Source organism: Bombus vancouverensis, chromosome 5, assembly GCF_051014615.1.
Source record: "Bombus vancouverensis nearcticus chromosome 5, iyBomVanc1_principal, whole genome shotgun sequence".
Taxonomy (NCBI): domain Eukaryota; kingdom Metazoa; phylum Arthropoda; class Insecta; order Hymenoptera; family Apidae; genus Bombus; species Bombus vancouverensis.
The window spans coordinates 18398992-18406852 of NC_134915.1; the positions used below are offsets into that span (position 1 = coordinate 18398992).

At 44.0% G+C, this 7861-nt stretch overlaps 1 protein-coding gene across 1 annotated transcript in view; it reads right to left on the reverse strand.

Moving 5' to 3' along the window:
* LOC117158541 (uncharacterized) overlaps positions 1–7431 on the reverse strand; it is a 40812-nt gene extending 33381 nt beyond the window's left edge. Inside the window, exon 1 of the mRNA XM_033337552.2 lies at positions 5606–7431. The gene's annotated coding sequence lies outside the window, so the exon portion shown is untranslated. The remainder of the gene's footprint in view (positions 1–5605) is intronic.
* Between the last annotated feature and the right edge of the window lie 430 nt (positions 7432–7861).

The window sequence follows — 7861 nt, forward strand, 5'->3', positions numbered from 1 at the left end:
AAATTCCTTCGCTGACGAGACTCGCGAGAAGATAAACTCTAACCTGGCCACGATTACTAGTTAGTTGTTGCCGGACCAACGAAGAAATACGACAAGTCTTCTCCGTCACCGCAGGTTGCCCAACATCTACGATCTTATGAATTGTAAAGGGATGGAGATCTAGGAAAACGGACTCGAAAGGGAAACTGCAGCGTGTTGAGAATACGGCCGGGCACAGGTCGCGCAATTTGTATCGGCCTGGATGCGTTTTTAACGATCGGTTTGATGGATGATGGCCGCGCCTCGCTGGCACGTCGATCGAGTCCTTGAAAAATGATGCTCCAGATCGTTGTATACGCGTTCAGACACTCGAATCCACGACGTGTCACGCACACTCGCATGCGTGCTACGTGTATACGTCGGTTCCGAGCATATGGCAAGGGAGGACGGCAGCTTCTTTTCGGTTAATATGTTTTCGCGATCCATAAAGCGCCCGGTTGGGAGTCAAAGACAATTAATAACCTTCCGTAGGATCATTTATCGCGACAGTTTAGCCCCACGAGGCCGAACCAGGCTTCTTCTCTCTTTCTCTCGACGTGGATGCGTATTCGTGAAGAAGAGGTTCGCTGACGGACCGACCAGAGTATTGTTCATCTCCTTGGCCCGTGACCGATCCAATTTTTAACACCGTCTATACATATACCTTCGTTGCTCTTCGAACGATTTTCCTCAGCCACTCGAAGTTAATCGACGGAAACCAACCCTTGCCGCGTGTGGGAATTCTCTTTCAGGATATCGCGTATGGAATTCGTTATGCCGAGATACGACGAGACGAGGGGACGATTTCGAACGATATTCATCGATGGAAATGGATTAAAAAGTGGCCTTTCGGGTTACATTTGCACGCTGAGGAAGGTTCAGGGTAGTTTGATTTGGAAAGTATCTCTACGTGTTTTATCGAAACCGATGATTTTAAGAATAAATCAGTTTAGAAGTGTCTGCTCTATCGTTCTGGAAAATATCCTTTGGAAAATCTTCCATTTTTTTTTTGACAATAAGAAACATTACCTTTGACTTTTGTAACATTAATTTCGAATTAGTAAGAAAATTAGACGGTATAATCGCAAATACTTTGCGAGATATTTGTCACGATCCAACGTGAAACTCTTGCTCGCCTAAGAAGACAGTTAGTGACGTCTTGCTAAGAAAAAGAGTACAGACGAAACAGGAGCAGGAGAGGGAACGTCGAACACGCGAGTTCAACTATCAACTAGTGCATACATTAGATCATGTGCGTGACAACGATCAAGTACGGTAGAGCTAAACAGAATTATCATTAACTAAAAACTCAAATCATTCTCCGTATTTAATCCAGTTTGCAACACGAAAATATTTATAGACAGATTACACATCTCTTTCGAAGAATATACGTAGTAAGAACGAATCGTCGCACGATTCCTCGTTTTAATCACGCGCCAATGATTTTCTTAAAACATAAAAAAAACGAAATCGACACATAAAAAAAGTTCCTAGACCGCAGCGAGGTTTGGCAGAGTTTATTAAAAAAATGTCTGTCAATTTGCTTGACATACGGACAAATCGTCGTAAACCTCGATTAAATCGTTCGCCTCCGTTGATTTATTCTCGTCGATTTCGAGCAGGGATTTTATGCGCGCGCTTTTCTCGCCGCCGGAACGGTCCATACGTTTGCGTCGCGAGTCTCTGCAATTTAATCTCCCTTTATTCGACGATTAAGCGCATCGTCGTTGATTTACGATATCGTAAACGCGCGACGCTAAAGGCCTCGGGGATATCGCGTTGAAATTGTCTCGGAAGCTCGAGCGTGCTCCGCTCGTTCACAAAGCAAATCGAAAATTACAAAACTACCGAACCTGTCAAATGCTCTATGTTCGTCGTGGAATCTCACTACTCGATCAGATCAATATGGTCGATCGACGAGAACTCGATCGAAATCTACTCATCTACGAAATCAATTCATCTTCGTTATATTGCTGTAATTATAATCTCGTTTATGTATGGTGTGTTTCAACTGTTAAAAGTATCATTCCCTTAGCTTCGTAGTTGATTAAGTTGTAACTTTATTCTCTACCGCGGTAAGTTTGCACGACTTGGACAGATATACATTTTTTATAACAATTTTACGTAAAATAGCAACGATAAAATAACGATAAAGTCAATTACGCGTTACGAGTTAATTATCCTGACGTTAACTATTACGCGTTTCCGTTACAGGTTGCTCGCGATAAAAAAATGATCGTTAAATTTCTTTTCCGCGAAAACTGCACTATTTTCCCGTACGCACGCAGAACGACCAACTATTTTCTTTGACGTCCAAGAAGAGAGAAAATAAAAAGGTTGGAACACATTCTCGGTTACTTTCTAAGCGATTGACTAACTGCGTCGAACATACGCGATAAAAGCGAGTATTACCAGTGTTTCCCCATCTGGAAATGCAAATGGGAGGAAGCTACGAAGAGTGTAGTTCCCTGTAATTCGCGGATTATCGCGAATCGGACGGAGTGCATCGGTTCAGATTAGAAAAGTAACGGGTCGGCCGAATCGAGCCACTCTCTGTACCGTTAAACGCATGTTCCTGGGGACGTACTGTCGCGATAAGGAGTAACTGGAAAACCTGCCATATTCTCAACTTCTATTTTCCTCCATACTCTCAGATATTTCGATACAAGTTCAACGAATAATGAAATTAACGAACAAATAAAACTCGGAAAAGACGTGACCGGGATCGAAGAATTTAGATTTAGAGGATCGCTGGACATGTGCGTTTCCCGCCAGAGAATACGGCAAAAAAGGAACGTGTAATACGAATTCGTGCGAAGTTTTACGGTTTTAAACGTGGAAGGGTGCACGAACGAAGGCGAAAAGGCGTTAAGTCAGATCACAACCCCAGTCACCAAGGGTTGACATGCAAATGAGGATCGACGATTCTGAGGCGGCTTACGAGATCGTGACCAAGGGAAGCGAACCGTTAATTGTCCTTAAAAAAAAAAAAAAGAGAAGAAAAAGCGGAATATCCCATCGTAGGAATTAAAGTTGCTTGCAGATTCTCTGGCGTCGATGAAATCCTAAAGCTATTATTTATATTCACGCTTTCTCCCGATGAGACGGTCGTTTTCAAAGTTCACTAGCTAATATACCGCGAGCAACGTGCAGTTTTTTACGGACTTTCTCCTAAAAAACCAGCTCCAAGGCTGCGTAATCCGCAAGATCGTAGCCTCGAGAACACTGTGCGTGGATACGCAGCGAATTACTTCTTTCTACGAATTACCGTTCTTTCCTTTAAAATACACAAAAGCAAACGTTAAAGGAGGCGACACGCGGTTTATTTTCAAAGGCCGTCGAGAGCTTCTCCCGGTGTACAAGTGGGTAATAACCGTATGAAAGGGTAACAATGATGGCTGACACACCGCAACCAGGCCAAAAAAAGAGAGAGGGCAAAGGTAGAGAATGGAGGGGGGCAATAAATATATTTTGACATGGGAGAACCTGGTCCGGGCACCTATGCATAATAATTGTAACGCTCCGCTCGTTTCGTCTCTCTTTCGCTCTTCTTCCGCTCTTCTTCCTTCTCTGTCGTCGTACACGTGCGTGTGTGTACGCTTCCGCCACGTCTCTTGCTCGCCTTTATTCCACGACGAACGTGTCGGCCTTTGTGCGACTCGAATTACTTCACTGTCTACCAGTAGGCAAATATTATAGCAACAGGCAGTCACGAGGGGTGACGATAATGTTTTCATTTACGACTAACCCCAGCCGACCGCATCGTTTCTATCGTTGGCGAGGGTTTCGAAAGCGCGAAGAAAGGACACTCGAAGAGAGGATACAAAAGGAGTTTGCGGCTGATGACCTTATCGCGACAGGATAGGAATAGAAATGGGACGTTCAGTTTGTTTCGAGAAGCGTTAGGTTGCTTAAATTCTCTCGCCAATGCCAGCTATACTTCCTGCTCACTGTGTAACTCACAAATCAATTTCAGGAATCAAATAAAAATGTATTTGGTCTTTGTACATCTTTGTAAGTTGATAATCGTTCGATAATAAACGAACACCTTTGAATTAAATCGTAAAAGATAATACGTACAAAATGCAAAGGTCTATAATTGTTTCAATGTTAACAAGAAGGATAGATTTAGAATAATAATTGGACAATAGCTCTTGACCAATTTTGTGTAATATATGCTTTGTAACTGAAAGTCCCTTGTTCCATTGAATGTTCCGTAAATCGGACCGTAAGGAGCGGTAGACAATAAAGTAGGGTAATTATAGGTCAGATGCCGCATTGCCGATATTATAAAAGAAAAATGACAGCTCTAAAGTTTCTACGGTATTCTACGGTTTCTACGGTAGGAAAAGTCAGATTCATTACTTTTAAAGATTTTTCAATTTCGAGATAATACGTCCCGTTTCGCTTTATATTCGCCAATTTACGAACGAAGAAGTATCAAAAAAGAAAAGAAAAGCGATTGTAATTCTTACAGACATCCTTAGACAAGCTTTCAAAGAGGTCACAATTGTAATTAGTTTTACAAATTAATTACGATTGGAACAACGTTAACGAAGAAAAATATATTGAAAAAAAAGTTTCGAAAAAGAATTCACTGCTCATCTAATAGGACCTCTCTGTCGCACCTAAAAATTCTAAATTACATTGGATCTTCTAGAATCTAGAATTGGGTGAATGGCAATAGTTTGGAAGAAAAACGAGTCGTGAAATTTTGTTCGAAGAAGAATTCATGATCCACCTGATAGACCTTGCGCTTTATAGCTGAAAATTTTTAATCTAATTGGACGTTTTACAGTTCGTATCGTAGAAAGAGAAATGTCATAATTAAATTTAGAAGAACTAGGAATAAACGTCATGGGTTGAAAGATCGGAGCGTGAGGAACAAAGCCGTCAATATCTTCGTTCGCCGATAACACCGGTGAAGCGTAGAGCACGCGGTCTCACGGTTTCGAAATTATATTCCAATCAAAATTTACTAGTCGAAGGGGTATTTTTAACGGTCCAGGCGTACTTAGGCCGCTATTAGGTTGCATTATCAATTTCACGCCATGGTATAATCGCGAGCAACGCAGCCACTTTGGATGTAGACTTTAATTTACGAGGGATAAATGGAGCGGTGAATGGACTGTAAGATTGACGAAACGCCGGTGATTACTGGCTGAACGCGAGTGATTTATTTTCTAGTTTTTACAACTATCATTAGTCGAACATTTTTTTCATCCCCTCTCGCCGTACCTGTGTACCTACAGTTTCTCGACACGAAACTCAAACTTCTAGTTCTCGTTTTAGGACGTCATATTTTCCTTGCAGGATGTCAAAAATTCCTTACGAACGTGAACGAGCGGCAGATCGTACGCGCGTATCGAACAAATTTTGCACGAAACAAACTATCATACGTATTAACGTATAGGAGAAAAAGCGGCGACTATTTAAACACTAAATTTCTACAGTCACGAATCACGAACATAGATAAACTACCATGGAAGCGTGGGAGATTTCAACGCCGGTGGATCGCGCCGAACGACGTCGATGCCCGCATAGGAAATGCGATCGCGGAACGCGCAGTAGAATCGATTGCACTTACCTTTGTAGTCGGATGATATCCACACGAGCGGGTTAACCGGTCCCTCAGTACACCACAAACGTAAACCTTGTTCCTCGATCGTCCTCGAGTCCTCTTTCACACGTTACACACCATAACCTTCGTCGATCGATGTTCGTCGAGCAAATAACCGAACAAGTTTCTCGCGAGATCGTCCGAACTTGTTCGACACACACTGCCCGAAAAATGTTGTTGTTCAGCGACGATCGGTCACGTGGCGTGGTGCACCGGACACCGTGCACGCGTTTGTTCGCTTTCGTCGAAGCGCGGTAACCACGAAACGCGGTCGTTTACACGTTGCTGGGACTGTGTCACGCGATCGGCTTCACCCCCTCGGAACGACACGCGTCTGATTATTTCTGTACCGTTCCCTCGATGCAAATCCTTCGACTGCCCCCGAGTGCTCTGCTCTGCTCTCGATGATCCACGCGAATCCGAGTGTGGCTTCCAGCTCACCGCACCGTCTCCTCTTCGTCTCTCTGCGTCTTCCTCTCCCTTTTTCCTCGGCCGTCCCCGATCTAAATTTTTTTTCTCTACGTCTTATCGTCTGTCTCTGTCTGTCTCTCTCGAACATCCACGAGTCACGGTGCGGCCACGTCGATGGACGGGAGAGGACTGGCGCTTCGTGATCGCTGCGACCTGTTCGACTGCATCGAAGGCGCCTAAGGAGAGCCACGGAGTCCCGTCGGTAACTCGATTTTCCCCCGTTGGCAGAGAACAGTCGTACCTGCCCATAGGTACACGCCTGTTCCCTGACCCACCAATGGGCCCCTACCTGGCCCGATCTTTTAACCAATCCTGAACTGCTAGCTTCCTCGAAACTGACTATTCAGGTACCTCCCATCGGTTCCCCACTTTGCGCGATACTACACTCCTCCACTCTCAGCTCGCCAAAGCAACAGCGTTCCGCGTGCTCCGTGCCGATGATACCGCCGCGGAAGACTGATTACCGGCTGTGTAAGGAGGACTGCGTTAGCTGACTCGCGAAACTGCCAGCCAGAGATTCTTTCTCTTTAGCATCGCGTTGCCGATGATCTTCTAGCAATTTTTAGAAAGGAATTCGTGGAATTTGCTGGATCGCTTCGTACTCGTCGATCCGCGTTTGGAATTGAATCGAGGTATTTGACGCAACAGAGGTACGTAGAAGTTTAACCGGGTTTGGACCATTTAATCGTGTCTCCGCATCGATGTAACCCTTTTTCTATGGGATTTTAGTAAAATAAGATTTCTTAAATCGTCTCGCGTGTTTTAGGACAAGCGGATCAATTTATCGCTAGGCTTGTCAAGATTGTATACCGTCATAGCTGTCCACTGCATAATTGGCAGGAGTTTTTATAAAAATAAATTCTTGTTTACGACCCGATAGTGACCTTCATTGTCTTTCAAGATGCAGAGTAAAGAATCGATGAAAATCGTAAATTTAACAGTTGTCCGAGATTGAGTTTAACGTTGTTGTTTGAAATCTGGTTATGACTCGAAGTAGACTGAAAAGTAAATGGAAATCAGTGACTCGATACGAAGTGACAAGATGAAGCTAAAAACTGCTGTTTGATATCTGGTTACGATTTTCCGCGTTTCTCGACACGTAACGCGTAGAGAGCGGGTCAAAATCACTGGTTATAGTTTTGAAAGTAAAACGCGTTGAAAGATTTCATTGTGATGTAATGCACGTGTAACGTAATTCCTTTCTTCTTCTTCTTCTTCTTTTTCTTCGTACCAGTACCGAGAAAATCTACCATCGGACAAACTAAAGTTTCGTTTCTGTGATTTTTACTTTCTAGTTCGTAAACATCCGCGATACGTGATCACAATGAACGATTCTTATCGTAGAGTGTAATATCCTTTCTAAAGTTTCAACCGTAAACCGTCCCTAAACCTATCTCTTCTCGAGAGATCTAAAGTCTCGCTCCAATAGCGCGGCAAACCGCTCGCGCGCGCGTCTTCTATCTATACACAGAGCGCGCCAGACTCACCCATATAATTTAGTCTCCGGCCAGCAAGACGTAAGCGGCCGTAATCATAGCTATTACCCGCTCGCTGCTTCAATTAACGTACAGATCCGATAAACACAGCGAGAGCGGCGAGAGCGTTGCGGCGCGGACGGAGGCGCGGAATCGTTGATCTTGTCGCTTCCACCGGTGGCTGGGAACGAATCGACCTTGCGAAATCAGTCGGGGCAATTGGACGCATCGCTTAATCGCAATCGCTGGAAAAACGATGAAAATCGAATGATTGTAC